The following is an 18,657-nucleotide window of genomic DNA, read 5'->3' on the forward strand; positions in this document are numbered from 1 at the left end:
CCCACACCAGGCCCGCCCCTCCCACACCCACAGCGGCCTGCCTCTCCCTCATGGGCCTGCCCCTCCCCACACCAGCCTGCTCCTTTCTGCTTCCACTTCTCAGTAAATGGTTCCATCCACCCAGTTGCTTAAATCCAAAATATAATACTCTTCTGAACCCTCGATTGTTCCTTTTTTATCACACCCTCTCCATCCATCTGCATTATATCCCTGCACGTCTTGCCTCCTTCCTACAATTCATTCTCCATGTGGAAATCATAGTACCCTTTTAAAAATTAAAGCTGATCACATCACTCACCTGCTTAAAAGGCTTCCCCTTGCACTTCACTAAGTCCTGATAGCGCTCCAGGCCCCAAATGACCCTGCCTCTGCTCCTCTTGCACCTCATTTCCACTCTGCCCTTCGCCTAGGTCCTTCCCTCATCTGGGCCTTTGCACCAGCCATTCTCTCTCCCTAGATGTTCCCCACCTCTGGGCTCCTCGGTGACCTCGCTTCCCAGCCGAAGTATTACACCGCCTCAGCGAATCCTCCGTTACCCCCTGCTGGCTGCCCTCGCGTTGGCTCCGACTCATGGAGACCTTGTGTAGAACAGAAGAAAATGTTGCCCGGTCCTGTATAAGTGAGTCCGTTGTCGCAGATATTGTGTCACTCCAACTCAGTAAGGGTTTCCCTCATTTTCACTGACCCTCTACTTTACTAAACATGACGTCCTTTCCTGAAAATTCGTCCCTCCTTATGACATGTCCAAAGTAAGCAAGCCAAAGTCTCTCCATCCTTGCTTCTAAGGAACATTCTTGTTGTATTTCTTGTAAGATTGATATGTTCGTTCTTCTGGCAGTCCATGGTATAATCAATATTCTTCACCAACACCACCATTCAAATGCATCAACTCTCCTGTCTTCCTTGTTCACTGTCCAGCTTCCACAAACGTATGAGGCGTTTGAAAAGACCACGGCTTGGTTCAGGCTCACCTTAGGCATCAAAGTGACAGCTTTGCTTTTTAAAACTTTAAAGAGGTCTTTTGCAGCAGATTTGCATAATGCAAACGAAAGAGAGAGCGCAGGTACAAAATATTAATAATTGGTGAATCGAGGAGAAAGATATAGTACTATTCTTGTATTATTCTTCCAACTTTTCTGTAAATTTGAAAATTTTCAAAATAAAAAGTTTGGAGGGAAAGTAGAAAAAATATTTTAAGTTTTGCACTAAATATTGGAGATAGTGACTCCAAGGAAAGGGTCAGAATGCGAGTGGCGAGGGGCCTTCACAAGGTCATGCTGACAAGGCTCTCAGACCCCAGGCAAACGCGTTTGCAAACTCTCCGCGCTGGGGCTAGCAATCGCCTCCGATGTGATCCATGGGCCGTTATTCAGAGCAAGATGGGGCTAGAAGTTAGTAATTCAATTACTAGAGGTGGCACTTCTCAACTTAAAACAGCATATATTTCCATATCTGTGGAGCGGGGGCGTCTTTTCTGTTTAATTTTTAGCAAGCTGTGACATGAGGTTTGCGCGGTGCGTGGTTCATTGCTGCCAGCCGTGCTCAGAGCCTCTGCCTTCTGAGAGTCTCTCAGACCGTGTTCCTGCAGTGTTGCCTGGAGGCAGGAGCACACAGCCCAGGTGAGACAGCAACTTTTGCCATGGAAGTTGCCTGAGAAGTTTTTTCTCTCCTCATTTTTTCCATTCCATTCATCCTACTACCTCAGCCAGACCCACTTAGTTCCGGTAACAGTCATTCACCAAAAGCAGCTGCTGGACAGCCAACTAACTCACTTTTTGGCACTGAAGGCTTATGGGGTAGGTGTGTGAGTATATGTGTGTGCATGTGTGTATGTGTTTGTGAGAGAGAGGTTAGAGGGAGGAAGAAGACAGAAAGAGAGAGAAAGAGAAATAAAGAAAGACAAGATTTATGACTTTGCTTTTCCAAGACACATGAAAAAGGCCAATTGGGATTTTAAAAAAAAATTGTCTTACAAATTTTGCTCAAAGCAAGAAGCTGCTATGCATTCAAAAAGCACAAGTCTATGAAAACAACCACAAGTGGCACCTTGAGTTTGAGTCCAGTATGTCCATTTGCTTTATTGGAAAGGAGGCTGGTAGAAAACCCAGTGTCATCCACACAGCTAAAGCACAAAACCAACGAAGAACTAGGAGTGGTAGGCCTGGGAAGCATTCTATTGGGTCTTCCATACACACCCTCTTGGTCTAAGCTTTGCAAACCGAGATCCAGAGACATGAAATAATCTAGCCAGGATCACACGGCTGCTATGAGACTGAGCTGGGACTCAAACCCAGGTCTCCTATCTCCCTGGTCAATGCTGTATCCATTGTCTCATGCTGCTTTCCCATATAAATTAATATATAGTGAAACCTGTGAGAGCCGGAATCGACGGGACTGCCTTGTTTTTGTGGGTCTCACAAGTTTTCCACCTCTGACACTGTGCAGTCTTACCACTTTTCTATCGCACATTTTAGTGGAAAATATTTGCGTTTTCCTTCTCTGACAGGTTTCTGCCTTGCACAGTTTCCAGCTTTTACTGGTTTTACTGTATATGTAAGAAGATGGAGAGCACCAGGAATTCCAACCGGATCAGAAGCTCTTTCTCCCTAACACATGGCCTACTGACCATGAAATACCTGCTGACCCATTTGGAATCACTACTTGCCATCAAATCAACTCTGACTCACGGTGACCCCTTTCATGTGGCAGAGTAGAATTGAGCTCCATAGGGTCTTCAATGGCTGACTTTTCAGAAGTAGATCATAAGGCCTTTCTTCTGAGGTGCCTCTGGGTGGACTTGAACCTCCAACCTTTGAGTTAGCAGCTGAGCATGTTAACTGTTTGCACCACCCAGGGACTCTGATCCATTCAGAGTAGCATTCAAAACCCAAAAGTTAAGTTCAAAGAATTAAAGATGGATCCTGTTAAGTGGAGTTTTCTGTGTTTCTGAGCTTCTTCTTGAGCGTGGGTATGCAGCTTAGGGGTAGGAACTGTGACAAAACAGTTCTGCTTAGTAGACCAAAAAAAAATCCAAACCCATCGCCGTCAAGTCGATTCCATCTCATAGCGACCGTATAGAGAGGTCAGAAAAGTCAGATTCAGATTGGGAGGGTTGTAGTCCTGCAAAAAGACGCAGAGAAACCCATAAACCTAGGTATGCTTGGGAAAGGATAGAGTGGGGGCAGAAAATAAAACACTAGTAGCTTTTGAAAGATGGACTGTGGGGAAGACAAATGCCTAAGAGGGTGTGACAGATTGAATTGGGTCCCCAAAAATATGTGTTGGAGTCCTGACCCTCTATACCCATGGATGCAATCCTATTTAGAAATAGAGTTTTTCTTTGTTATATTAATGAGGGCATATCTGTGTAGGGTGTGTTCTAAACCTAATCACTTCTGAGTTACAAGGAGCAGCGTAGACACAGAGACAAGCGAGCACAAACGGGGGAAAACAGATGCCACGTGAAGATCGCCAAGGAACCAAGGAACACCAGGGCTACGGAAGCTGAGGCAAAGATCTTCCCCCAGAGTCGACAGAGAGAAAAGCCTGCCCCTAGAGCCAGTGCCCTGAATTTGGACTTCTAGCCTCCTAAACTGTGAGAAAATAAATTTCTATTCTTTAAAGCCAGTCGCTTGTGGTATTTCCGTTACGGGTATTTCACTAGGAAGCTAAGATAGAAGGATTCTTAAAGTATTGGCTAAGTTGCTATGAAATAAACCCTTATGTTAGTAGGACAGTGTTAGCTTCTGAGACCCATAGACTCCAAAAGGTCAGTGGCTGAACACGATTTCTCATTTATGTAAAAGTCTAAGGCAGATGTTCCTGGTCCGTGGATAGCTTTCCACCACAAAATGGTTCAGTGATCCAGACTCCTTCTATTTGCGGATCTACTGACCCCTAGGGCCTTGGAGTCCTTTGCTTCTAGGTGTTGGAAGGGAAACAAGACATTGAAGAAGGCACACCCACTTCTTAAAAACCCATATCCAGAAATGACACATGACTTCTGCTCATACTCCACTGACAAAAACAAGTCATGTGGGTCCTTCTGGATGTAGGGATCCTAGAAAAGTCAGGTTGCTATGTGGGCAACAATGGAAAGAGAGACCAGCTTTTGGTGTATAGCTAGCTATCCCTGTCATATCCCCTGCCCCATCCCCCCTACTAAATCTTCATCAAAGTCTGTATTGCTTATTAAACTCGTTAGTGGTTGGATTCTTTGTGGAGAACTTGAAATTCTGTGACTGGAAGTAGGTGGGAAAATGAATCTGTGCCCAGGGATGCAGGATCCAAGGAACAAGGCGATATCTGACATCTGGCTGACACATGGGCAGAATGCACCTTGGAGGCACATTTGTGTGTAGGTGTCTGGCGCAGCTCTTCTAGCTGAGCCAGAACTGGAATGCAGAGTCTGACAATTTCTGGAAGTGATTCCCTGCCCATCCTACCAGTCTTCTATATAGATGAGTTGCCATATGGTTGTGTAGGGGATTCCGATTGTAATTTTGATGGAAGGAGGGAGAAACTTTGTTCAGATGTTCCTGAGAAGTGGATGGAAAGGTGAAAAAAGGAGAGGAGCATATGGAACCAGCACTACCAGGCTATGTGGACCAGTTTTGGATGCCTAGAAAGGAGAACATAGGAACAGAAGCTGAAGACGTCGTTCGTAAATGTTGTGTTTCACCAAATATCTCCAGCTCTCTACCTTTCGGGCACAGGGTAGGATTTCACTTCCTGGATCCCTTGTGTTTGAGTGCAGCCATGTGACTGGTTTCCTCCAGTGAACTGGGAATAGAAGTGACATGTGTAATTCCCTGTGACGCCTACCAAGGCACTCTTTCTTTCTGCCAGAGTAGCCTGCAAAATTCAAGATAGTGGCTACTCCATCAGTTTGGGTACTTGACCAATTATGATGGACAGGGCACCACTGCTGATCTGCAATGGACATATGTTGAGGGAGCAATTAACCTTTGTTGTTATAGGCCACTGAGATTTTTGTGGGTTTTTTTAAATTATTTATTTACAGTATGACCTAACCTAGCTTAACACATCAAAGACCTTTGTGAGACTGTGGGATAAAAAGTGTACTGTTTTCACACTAGGAGACAAAATATAACCCAGAGTAAGAGTTCTCCCCATTTCCACATCAGAACATAACAGCTGCAGTACCTCTGGAGTATCAATAAAACAGTGACAGACTGCACCATACTAGACTGAGTGGAAAGAAAACCATATCCTTAAGGACCATGAAGCAGGAAAAGCAACCATCTATGACCAGGACAGTGTGACCAGGGCACCACCATTGCTAGTTGAGGTCATTGATATAGCTGCCATTAGGTACCTCCAAGGCTGCCAAGCATGAGCTCTCGGTCCTTATCTCAGTTTCGCTTGTTGCTAGAGGCAAAGACCCAGGAGGGGGCATCCAACTGGTTGAATAGAGGCCACATGCCATGATGTGGCCACCACAGAGCCAAGAGAGAGGATCCTCAGTTCCTGTACATAGTACATGGCAGTGCTCCAATGTTACACTCAACGGGAGAGTACTCCAGGACAAGCAATGGGACTGGATGCTAGAAAGTAAAATTAAGACGACAAATACTTCTACGAAGGGTGACATAGGTTCACTTTGACCTTCATCTCTTCCCTTTTCTGTCCTATTTTGTTCTCAAGGTCATGGAATTCTCAGCCTCAGATTCTCCTACCGTGAGATTTTTCTACAAGAACTTTGTGGTTGAGAGGGGATTCTATATTCACAACCTACTGAGGCAACAAAACAGAGGAACAAGAGTGTCCTGACCCACCATAAAGAAAGCATTGTGAGATAGTCATATGGTTACAACTATTTAAAAAAAAAAAACAGCTGCTGTTGAGTCAACTCCAACTCATGGCAACCCTATGTGTGTCAGACTAGAACTGTGTTCCATAGGGTTTTCAATGATTGATTTTTTGAAAGTAGATCACCAGGACTTTTGTCTGAGGTGCCTCTGGGTGGACTTGAACCTCCAACCTTTCTGTAAGCAGCCAAGCACATTATTAACTGTTTGCATCACCCGGGAACTATACCAACAAGTAAATGCCTTCCTGCTGTAGGACAGATGCCCAGGACATCACTGTACCCTCACCTCCACCAACTGCAGACCAAGTGACTTTGAGCAAGTCAAGTCTCTAAGCCCTGGATTTTTGTCCCTGTAAAGTAAGGTTAACAATCCCTGTCTTATTGCATTGTTATGAGAGGTAAACATGGAAGTAAAAGCAATAACATGTGAAACTGTCTGGCAAAGTGCCTGGCACGTAGAAGGGGCTCAAATATGATAGTTCATTTATCCTCTCTAAAACGTTATAAGCTAGTTAGAAAGACCAGATACATTCTTTTTTGTGACTTGAAAAGGAGTTTTAAAATTCTGCTATCCAGAAGTTTTCAAAATGGATTCTGCCGCACAATCCCCCTTTGCAAACAAGTGGAAACCCCAAATATAAAACGAATACATCTGAGCTTCTTTGGATAAAACTATAGGGGAGCTTGGAGCCTGGACTGCTCAAATAACCCCCGTCACTTCATACTCTCCTTCCTGCCTTCACATAGCAGCCTTTCAGACCCCTCTGCAGAACGACGGGGTTCATGAAAGACAGGTTGAAACCACCATCTGCCCCAAACACTTATTTTACAGATGAAGAAAAGGAGGCTCAGAGAGAAGTAATTTGCCCAAAGACTCCATAAGAAGTTTCCCTCTCACTACCACCTATTGAAAGTCAACCACTCCTAACACTTATAAACCATCTGAAGGATGACTAGATAAGTAATAAATTAAGTAGAGATAGCTAGATATAGATAGCTGCCATTGTGTTGACGCGGACTCATGGCGACCTTACGTACAACAGAACAAAACGTTGCTCAGTCCTGCATCATTCTCTTGGTCACCAGCAAGTTCATGTCCATCATTGTGGCTACTATGCTAATCCATTCCACCGAGGGTCTCCCTCACCCTTGATGGCCCTCTACTTCACCAAACATGATACCCATCTCCAGCTATTTATCCCTCCTGATGACATGTCCAGAGCCCTGGTGGTGCAGTGGTTAAGCATTTGGCTGCTAACCAAAAAGTCAGCAGTTCAAATCCACCAGCTCCTCCTTGGAAACCCCGTGGGGCAGTTCTATTCCATCTTATAGGGTCACTATAGTCAGAATCTACTCAACAGCAACAGGTTTTAGGATGACATGTCTGAAGCAAGCCAGTTGGACAATATTCTGTTGTGATTCACAAGGTTTTTATTGGCTAATTTTCAGAAGTAGATTGGCAGGTCTTTCTTCCTAGTCTGCCTTAGTCTGGAAATTCCACTGAAATCTGTCCATCATGGGTGACTCTGCTGGTATTTGAAATACTGTCGCATAGCTTCCAGCATCACAGCAACATGCAAGCCACCACAGACGGGTGGTGGAAATCAAGTACAGTAAACTGTTAATGGTAGAAACTAGGTGGCAGGCATGTGCGTGTTCACTGTCAAATTCTTTCAACTTGGCTACATTTTTGAAAAATTATATCATCAAATGTTGGAAAAATCTGGAGGAGAAGTCTCAAGCTTCATGGTCAGAGGCAAATCAGCCTTCTAAAATATAAAACTGTGTCATGGTTAAATTTATTGACATAGAGCTGTTTAAATATTTATGTCCCTAAATTGTATGATCATGTGGGTGTAGGTTTAAGAGTTTTCCTTCCCAGGACATCCAAGAAAATAGTGGAGCGTGTGCTTGGCTATGAGTTTCTCTTGGAGACTGAAACTACCAAAAGAAACGTGGGAACACTGAAAAGAGGGAGTCTGCAGAAGAAATCACATTAGCAACTTAGAAAAGCTGCAATTCCTGGGCAAAAGTACCATTGAGCAGAAAAAGTACAATTTAGCAGAAACAACTCTTATTTGAATAAAAAGGGAAATGTTTTAATAGATTTGAGTTGATAATTTCTATCTGAAGTGCAATCTTTACACGCATACACATGCACACACAGTATACACCCAGGAGTTGGCTGGGGAAACTGAGGCAAAGGCCTAGATTCCAAGGCCATGCTGTGAGTAGAGAAGAGAATAATGAATGCAGCAAAGAAAGAAACCGGTAATACCAAAAAGCGAATAACAGTTTCCAACACATTTCCACAGACAGCTCTCATTTTTTGAGGGAGGAAAGAAAGGAATGGCCGTAAAATTAAATCAAGATTATCCAAGCTATGAGTAACAGGGTCCCTGGAGGAATAGGCAAGGTAAGTAACCTTGAAATCATGATTAAGGAAATAATGGGGAAAATATTTCCCAGATCTATAAAAAGACCTCAGCCAACACAGGGAAGGAATTCTGAGGATTCCAGCCAGAAATGTCCCTAAAAGAAAAACCCCAAGCATGTAATTACAAATGATGCAAAGAGAAAGACACAGAAAAAGCGATGCCAAGAATAGTGGATAATTAATTGGGAAGAGAGTTAAGGGAACGAGCAAGCAAAGAGTCTAGGGTGGCTCTAAAGTTTTTGGCTAGACAGCTAGCAGAATGGAGATGCTGAGATGAGATGTGGGGAGGAATAACGGGAGAATTTGGGTGAGCAAAGGGGAAGAATCAAGAGTTCTGTCTTGGTCTCTTTAATTATGAGATGCCTCTTTGACTTAGAAGAGATGTCAACCAGAGAGCTGAATACGCAAGATGAGGTTGGAGAAGAGGCTGGGTTAGATCTCTACCCGCAGGACTCATGGTGCATGGATGCTACTGAATACAGAGAGGCTGGAGAGATCTTTAGGGCAAATGAAGAAGAGGCCCTTTGCCTGTAAACGCTGCTTCTCAAAGACTGCTTTAGAAATGATCTTTAACCTATTGCACCCGATCACATATTAAAAGAATGAAACCAAAACCAAATTCATTGCCGTTGAGTCGATTCCAACTCATAGCAACCCTAGAGTGACCCAAAATTAGTTATTAAAATATTGTACTGTGTCATTTTACCCTGAGAACTTGAAAGAGCAAGGGAAAAAAAAGAAAAAAAATTAAAGTACAGTTTCAAAGGCACAAAAGCATAAGAAAAAAGTAGAAATTAGGAATGGGGCATGAGCCCGATTGTACATCTCCACAAAACCAAAAAACTAAACTCTTTGTCATCAAGTGGATTCCAGCTCATGGTGACCATTCACCCTATGAGGTTCAAAACAGAGTTGTAAGTTCAAATATATCAAGAATAGGAAAAAAATCACAATTTGGTTCAGTTAAGTAGGTTTAATTGTGAAACAATATTAGGTTGGTAGAAAGAGTTTCCTTCTGATTGTATTTAAATAGAAACAGAAAAGCTCAAAGTATTTAACAGAAATAATATTTGTGATGGGAGAAAACAACTTCATTAACTGGAAAAAGACAGGTTGAGGGAAGAAAGGATAAATACAACCCTTATAACATTAAGCAGTGATAGACCGTATTCAGCTCCCGGTTTTAAATATCATCTACTTAGCAGCCCTGAAACAATCTTTCCCAACTTTTAATTCAAATGCCTTTAAAAACACAGAAAATGTTTAAAATTCGCAACTCTATGAAAACCCAGGGCCAACAGTTAACCTATTTCTCAATAGAATCTATGAGGCCAACGGAACTGGATGGAAAAGCACCACTGGTGGCCCACTTGGACTGAAAGTAGACACACGTCATTCCTCCTTTCTCCAGTGTTTGCACACTGACTCAAGGTATGTGTCACCAGGAATCCAAGCAGTGTCCCTTCTTCTGCAAGAGTGCTGATTTCTGGGGCCATCAGAATGTGATTCCTCTTCCTCCAACCTCTTCTTGCCCAAATCAGGGGCTCTTTTCCAACATTCAATCAGAACTTGCCACTCCCCAAAAAGAACTGGTCTGAGTAGGTGAGCTGGGCTGGTAGGGGCACGATGTACCCTGGGAGGTAAAACCCTGGGAAAGGGGGGAGATGGGAAGAGCTAGCGTAGCAGTACATGCTGGGGGCTGTGGGACTTCACTTCCTTCACTTGTTAGATCCTTAGCCGTGGAACTGGAAGGTCCTATCTCTGTGAGGACCTCCCTAGAGTAAGCTCACCACACATGGGAGGCTGGTCTTAGGTGCCGCACTCCCTGAAGCTCTGAGAAGGGTACCGGATCAGCAGGCAGCGTGCACACTCAACCATCAGTAAGACCCACCTCCACCACACACTAAATAAATAATGATCAAAGTTCCAACGCAACAAAAACATAGAGCAATGGGAAAGAATTCCACCTCCTAGACTACGCTGGCAGAGCCCGGGTGGCAGAGTGGTTAAACACTCGCTGCTAACCAAAATGTCCGCAGTTCGAATCCAGCAGGCTCTGCTTGGAAACCCTATGAGGCAGTTCTACTCCCTTACAGAGTCGCTATAAGTCAGAATCCACCTGACAGCAACGGGTTAGACTATGCTATCCTTTGCTGTTGAGTGGATTCCGACTCATAGCGATGCTATGGGCAGAGTAGAACTGCCCCATAGGGTTTCCAAGGCTGTCATCCTTACAGAAGGAGACTGCCGCATCTTTCTCCCACAGAGCGCCTGGTGGGTTTGAACCGTTGACCTTTTTGTTAGCGGCTGAGTGCTGAAGAACTGAGCCACCAGGACTCCTTACCTAAACTACAAGGAGGAGTAAAGCACCGAAAATGAAGAAAGAAATTTAGAAAACTGTTATCTCAATACGCTACAGCAGCCTCCATGGCCCAGGAATGGAGTAGTTGGGCAAGGAGCGTGGCTGTTTTGTTTACCATGATATCACCAAAGGCCAAATAGATGGTACTGAGTGATGTCCCAAAAGTGCCCAGAAGCCTACCCAAAACACAGCAGGGCCATTTGTTCACATCTTAAGTATTAGAATATGTTGACCTTTGTGTGAAAATGGTCCTCTACTAGTAAGTAGTGTATCTAGATTTTTTTTCCCAATAATTGAGGATAGCTTATGATTGTTGTTTTAGCTGCCATTGAGTCAGCTCCAACTCATGGTGACCCCACGTACAACAGAGCGAAATGCTGCCCGGTCCTGCACCATCCTCACAATGGCCAGCAATTCTGAGCCCATTGTTGCAGCCACTGTGCCACTCCATCTCACCGAAGGTCTCCCTCACACTCACTGGCCCTCTACTTCACCAAACATGATGTCCTCCTCCAGCAACAGATCCCTCCTAATGACATGTACAAAGCAAGCCCATTGGACAATATTCTGTTGTGACCCATAAGGTTTTTATTGGCTAATTTTCAGAAGTAGATTGCCAGGCCTTTCTTCTTAGTTTGTCTTAGTCTAGAAGCTCCACCAAAACCAGACCACCATTAGTGACTCTGCTGGTATTTGAAGTACCAGTGGCATAGCTTCTAGCATCACAGCAACATGCAAGGCACCACAGTATGAGAGACTGACAGACAGGTGGTGGAGATTATGCTTAACTTCATTAGTGACCAACAGTTCACATTTCTGAGAAGGTGACTATAGTTAGGGAATAGCGACATCCATACAACAGAATGAAGTTAGTTAGATCATATAGAGATTCCTCCCGACTCTGGCCTTATTAGGGTTCTGATCCAAAGAGCTAAGTTAATGGCACTTCTCCAAAGCCAGAGAAACATTTAGGGCCATTTAAAACCATTAGCATCAGTACTTCTTCAAGTTTGTATACATGTGTACTTGTCTTCCTCTTGCCCAAAACAACTCCCTATGCTGTCAATGTCTCCCCATCGCATTGGGTAAAGGATGTAATAACTGTACAAAGTGTTTTCACATCCATTATCTCGCATAAGAGCCTTGCAGCAACCCAAAGAGGACGTAGACCAGGTGGCCGCCTGTGTCCGTGCCATAGAGGTCAGTAGCAGAGAGAAAGAGAACACTGGGGCTTCTCAGGCCATGGAGGGGAGGATGGGCATGTACATCTCCCATCATAATCCTTTGCTCCACTTCCACCTACTGCTTCTGCTTCCTTCCAGCCACTATTAATCTTTACGCCATGGGGCTTGAATCTGGCACCTGACTTATTGGAGCCCAAGTCAGAAGGCATTCCAAGGGCTTCCTCAAAGGGCCTGGCTAAGAAACTGCTAGAATGACAAGTTGCCAAGATCCTTAAAGTCAAATAAACAAAAAGAGAAAAGATAGTGATTACTTCCCAGAAAGGAAGGCATATAAGAGGTTTGGGGGATAATGGTTCTGGGATGCTGGTATGTTCTATTTCTTGATCTGGGTACTGGTACATGGATGTGTTCAAATTGTGATAATTCACTGAACTCTACCCTTATGATTTGTACACTTCTCTGTATCAAAGTTTGCTTCAGTAATTAACCAGAAAAACCAAACCAGTTGCCACCCAATTCTGACTCATGGCGACCCCATGTGTTTCAGAGTAGAGCTGTGTTCCATAAGGTTTTTCATGCCTGGGATCTTTCAGAAGTAGATCACCAGGCCTTTCTTCCAAGGCACCTCTGGCTGGACTCAAATCTCCAATATTTTGGTTAGTAGCCAAGTGCATTAACAGTCTGCACCACCCAGAGATGCCTGCTCCAATAATAGTGGTGTGCTTTGCTTTTTTTTTAAGGCACAGATATCTTTCTAATTCTGTGCTCAGCTTTTCTTCTCTTTTTCTTTTGCATTCTTTTTCTCTCCCCTGCCAGGGTGAATCACCCTACTTGTTAAAATTGCACTATAGCAAACATTAGTAAATGATGTGCCTCGTGGTGGTGATTAAGTCAAATCAAACACATTTGTCACTGAAGAGATGGCCTCCAGCTGTTTATCTGGGAAATATAATTGAATACTAATGGGATAAACACTATAAGTTGCCACTTTTATTTCCACTGAAGGTATGAGATAAAACATGAGAGGCCGAAGTTCTCTAAGTTTAAAATACAAACAGAATTTTTAAAACACATAATAATTATTCCAAAGAACTTAACATAGGTTATCTCAGGATCACTTAATCTCACTCTGGCCAAAAGAGGAACAAGTACAGGGAATGTCCCAATTTACATGGTACAATCTGTAGTCTATTTTAACCCCACACCTATAATAGCCACTACTTACACGTGAATTTAGCCCTGCAGTCCACATTGCACTTTCCTCAATTTGTACTTCCCAGAAATTTTTGTTATATTTCTTGCCCTTGAGCCACACATACTATCAAACAGTAGTTATCATGGCCTGAGCAGAAGTGACAATCGGGTCTGAAAATTTTTGTTAAATGACTCAAAAAGTGACTCTATGATGTATGTTGTTGTCAGGTGCCATCAAGTCAATTTCTACTCAGAGCGACCCCATGCGACAGAGTAGAACTGCCCCATAGGGCTCCCTAGGCTGTAATCTTTACGGGAGCAGATCACAAGGTCTTCCTCCCACGGAGCAGCTGTGTGAGTTCCAGCTGTCTACCTTTCAGGCAGCGGTTGAGTGCTTAACCGTTGTACCACCAGGGCTCCTTCTATGACGTATGAAACTATGGTATCGCAAATGGAAAGGAGCCCTGGTGGCACAAACGGTTAAGCGCTCAGCTGCTAACTGAAAGGTTGGCTGTTGGAACCCACCCAGTATTTCTTTGGGAGAAAGACCTGGTGATCTGCTTCTGTAAAGACTGCAGCCAAGAAAACTCTATGGGTCTGTTCTACTCTGTGATATGGGTCATTATGAGTCGAAACCGACTCGACAGCATCTAACAGCAACACCAACATTAAGAATGGATGTAGAAAGTTCGAATAAAACTGTTTCACTAAAAAAAAAAAAAAAATGCATGATGACATTCTATAATACTTATCAAATATCTGAAACACTCTCCAAACTGACCACAAACTCGAGTCCCACTCCAAGATGGATGCCTTCCATCACAGAGAGGTTGTGCTGAAAATGCAGCAAACACAGACTCCAGTAAAAACACCCAAGACACAGTTGCAGCTCATTTTTATGAAGCACTTTTAAACTATTTGGTCTACCATGTTGCTAAGGTGTAAAGTAATTAGTTCTACTTTTTCGGATGAAGCCGCTTGCACAGAGAGCAGTTAAGCAATACGCCCAATGTTCCAGAGCTTGGGCCCAGGTTCCCAAGACTACTTTGTGACTGCCCAATAAGATAATTAGAAATTATACAGGTCAAGCATTAATTAAATGTGCTGTTCTTGTTATTAGTTGCTGCCAAGCTGGCTCCAACTCATGGTAACCCCATGTACAACAGAGCAATATATTGCCCAGCCCTGTGCCGTCTTCACAATCATTGGTATGTTCAAGTCCATTGTTGCAGCCACTGTTTATTTTGAGTGTTCCAACCTAAAGGGTTCATCTCCCAGCACTATATTGGACAATCTTCTGTTGTGGTCCACAGGGTTTTCACTGCCTAATTTTCAGAAGGAGATTGCCAGGGCTTTCTTCCTAGTCTGTCTTAGTCTGGAAGCTCTGCTGAAACCTGTCCACCATGGGTGATCCTGTTGGCATTTGAAATAACAGTGGCATAGCTTCCAGCATCATAGCAACACCTACACCACCACAGTATGAGCAACTGACAGACGGGTAGTGATAATGAAGTATTGTTGTTGTTAGCTGTCATGTAGTTGGTCCTCGAGTCATGGTGACCCCATGCATAATGGGATCAGACTGTTGTAATCCATAGAATTTTCAATGGACTGACTTTTCGGATGCAGATTGCCAGGCCTTTCTTCCTAGTCCATCTTAATCTGGAAGCTCTACTGAAACCTGTTCAGTATCATAGCGACGTGCAAGCCGCTACTGACAAATGGGTGGTGGCTGTGCACGAGGTGACTTGGCCAGAAAGAAAACCCAGGTCTCCTGCATGGAAGGTGAGAATTCTACCACTGCATCACCCGTGCCCCCAAAATCATGCCATCGAGTCGATTCCATAATATAATAGGAACCAAAATGAGCTTACATTTGGGGTGCTGTCAGAGTCATGGACTATCTGCTGGAGATAGACTTGTCCAAGGCCCAGGGACCAAACGGATCAAAGAAGGCAGGGATAGTTGGAAGGAATGCAGTGGGGCAGCCAGCAGGCAGGCCAGGCAGTGGCAGTCAGTATCTGGGACATACGGCAATGGGCTACCGTCAGAGATCTTGTAGAAAGACAGAGCCCAGGATGAGGAAGGTCCATCAGTGGGCACTGAGGACCCACTTCCAGAGGACTGCAAGTATGCTGGGAGAGTCAAAGTCTTGGGCACAGGAGACCTGGCAGGACTCCAAGACTGTCCAAGGCCAGCGATCAGAAGATTCTATTACCCCCAGGCATTCAGGTGCTCACTTTCCACTCTTCCCCTGTCCTAGTTTCTTAGTGCTGTTATGACAGAAATACCACAAGGCTGTCTTAGTTTCTTTGTGCTGCCATGACAGAAATACCACAAGGCTGTCTTAGTTTCTTAGTGCTGCTATGACAGAAATACCACAAGGCTGTCTTAGTTTCTTAGTGCTGCCATGACAGAAATACCACAAGGCTGTCTTAGTTCCCTTGTGCTGCCATGACAGAAATACCACAAGGCTATCTTAGTTTCTTAGTGCTGCCATGACAGAAATACCACAAGGCTGTCTTAGTTTCTTGGTGCTGCTATGACAGAAATACCACAAGTGGGTGGCTTTACAGAACAGAAATTTATTTTCTCACAGTTCTGGAGGATAGCCCAAATTCAGGGCACTGGTTCTAGGGGGAAGGCTTTCTCTCTCTGTCAGCTCTGAGAGACAGTCCTTGTCTCTTTTCAGCTTCCCTTCCTCAGTTCCTTGGTAATCTTCATGTGCCAAAGCATCTCTTTTCCTCCATATGTGCTTCCTTGCTTCTGTGCCTAACCTGCTCTTTTTATAGCTCGAAAGTTGATTGATTTAAGACACACCCTACACTGATAATGGCCTTGTTGACATAACAAGTAAAACCCTATTCCCAAATGGGATTGCATCCACAAGTATAGGGATGAGGATTTACAAAACATATTTTGGGGGACACAATTCGGTCTCTAACAGTGCCGTGTACCCTGGCACGTGGCCAATCGTCTCTCGCTGTAGGGAAAGGAATGGAAAGAGAAGACAATGAGTCATAAAGTCCTTGCCTTCCCTAACTACACCTCCTGGGCTGATGATCACCTTTGTCTATCTGGTCAACGTGAGCCCATTTCCCTGAACGGCAATTTCAAGAGGAATGTCCTTGAATTAGAATCAGAGAAAAAACACCATTAATAGACATTTTTTGCTCTGTCAAACCATTTTTACCTTCTCCCCATCAGCTATGTTTCCGTTCAAAATTCTTTAAAAAATACACGCAAAGGGAAAAAATGGGTCGGCACGCATGCTAATTGCATTGTGCTCATTCCCCTCAAGCACAGCGTGCTAACAGAATCCCATTAGCCTTTTGTTTCACTCTCCGTGTTCTGTAATACACAGCCGTTCTGCTCTCACTTGGCAGCCACAGCAGAACCAAAGGGATTATACACTTAACATCTGGAAATATTCCACTCTTATCATAGACCAAGATCTGAACTCTGCTTCTTTCCTCTGTGCTAAGCAGGCGAAACAGGAAAGAGGGAAGGATACATCTGCACACCCAGAGCAGCTCCACCAGAGGCAGCCAGCAGGCTAATGGGAATCAGAAGTTCTAAGAGCCGGCGACTTGTTCTGGAAGCGGACCTCGCGTGTGTCATGTAAGCGAGGGGAGGACTTGGAAAGACTTAGGTGATAGGCTTTTAACATTGTCACAGGAAATCCTCAAATTCATGAACACCATGTCAGCGTATCATTTCTCCAAGAAAGGGACCATAACTCCAGCCCCTTAATGAGGCAGGCCAACGAGAACGAACAGAGCAACATTCCCACTCTGGGCAGGCAGCTAGGCTCACCCATGGGGCCGGCTCCCATTGGAAATCTCACCCAGGGTGGGTTTCCACTTCCTGCCTCTGCCTGATGACAGATTTCTGTGAGCCATGGAGGGGTGTGGCCGCTTGAGGTTAACCCAACCCACAAATGAGAAATTCTCAAGTGCAAGATTGGTTCTCAATCTTTGATGTGCATCAGAACCACTTTTAGATACCTGGCCCTGCCCCAAACCGACCGAGCCAGAATCGCTGAGGCTGGGACCCAGGCTGAGTAGTTGTCAACAGCACCATATACGAGTCTGCTGTGTTCCTCTCCCACCCCGTTTACAGCAATGGTTCAGTTTGCAGCAAATATCAGTTTGCAGATTCATTTATTTTTACATCTCACTCTACCACCTGCGATAATGAGGGATTCCTTCTTTGGAGCGGTTTGCATCACAGACACGTTCCATGGAAAGACAGCAAATTGCGAAATAAGAGAGAAAAAATGCAAAGATTGGAGCTCCACGCCCATTAGCTCTCTTGCCAGTCCTTTCCCACCTCGTCCCAACTCTGGACGACTCATAGCTAATATGGAAAAGGCAATACCCTTACTAAACCTACTTACTGTCCAGTCCTCTGGCGTTCAAATAAACAACATTTTACCTACCAAAGGAGAACTAAGATTGTGTGATCCTTGTAAAATATGCCCATGTGGGTCCAGGCCAAACGCAAATCCTGCCCTGGCCTGTTGGGAGCTGACTGTACTGCAGGGGAACAGAGCGCAGGCTAGGGAGTTAGGAGACTCAATTCTATTTCTGCCTTTGCTACTTAGTAGCAACGGGATTCTGGGCAAGTCACTGCTTCTCCAGGCCTCAGTGTTTTCATCTGTGAAATAGGGTTATAGCAAAAGGAAGTCATATATATACCAAAAAAACCACCACTGCCACTAAGTCGACTCTAATTCATAGCAACCCCATAGGGTTTCTAACGTTGTAAATCTTCACAGAAGCAGACTGCCACATCTTTCTCCCATGGATCGGCTGGTGGGTGCAAACTGCCAACCTTTCAATTAGCAGCCGAGTGCTTTAAGCACTGCGCAATAATTATGTTAAATAGGAAAATAAGAGCAACCTACTTTTATATATACATATGTTGTTAGGTGCTGTGGAGTCAATGTTTAACTCACAGCTACCCATGTGACGTAGTAGGACTGTCCCATAGGGTTTCCTAGGCTGTAATCTTTACAGAAGCAAATCACCTGGTCTTTCTCCCGAGAAGCCGCTGAGTGGGTTCCAGTCGCCAACCTTTCAGTTAGTAGTAGCCAAGGGCTTAACCACTGGGCCACCAGCGCTCCTTATATATAAATATAGATGGATAAATAAATAGATAAATAGCTTCCAGACTAAGACTTGGCAGAAGGACCCGGCAGTCTACTTCTGAAAAAACTGGCCAGTGAAAATCTTATAAATAGCAGTGGAACATTGTCTGATACATGGCCAGAAGATGAGCCCCTCAGGTTGGAAGGCACTCAAAATATGACTGGGGAAGAGCTGCCTCTTCAAACTACAGTCAACCTTAATGACTTAGATGGAGTAAAGCTTTCGGGACCTTCATTTGCTGAGGTGGCTTGTCTCAAAATGAGAAGAAACAGCTGCGAACATCCATTAATAATCAGAACACGGAATGTATAAAGTATGAATCTAGGAAAATTGGAAGTTGTCTAAAATGAAATGGAATGCATAAACATCAATATCCTGGGCATTAGTGAGCTGAAGTGGACTGGTATTGGCCATTTTGAATCAGACAATCATATGATCTACTATGCTAGGAATGACAAATTGAAGAGGAATGGCATCGTATTCACCGAAAAAAA

This window comes from Trichechus manatus, unplaced genomic scaffold, assembly GCF_000243295.1.
Source record: "Trichechus manatus latirostris isolate Lorelei unplaced genomic scaffold, TriManLat1.0 scaffold00077, whole genome shotgun sequence".
Taxonomy (NCBI): Eukaryota; Metazoa; Chordata; class Mammalia; order Sirenia; family Trichechidae; genus Trichechus; species Trichechus manatus.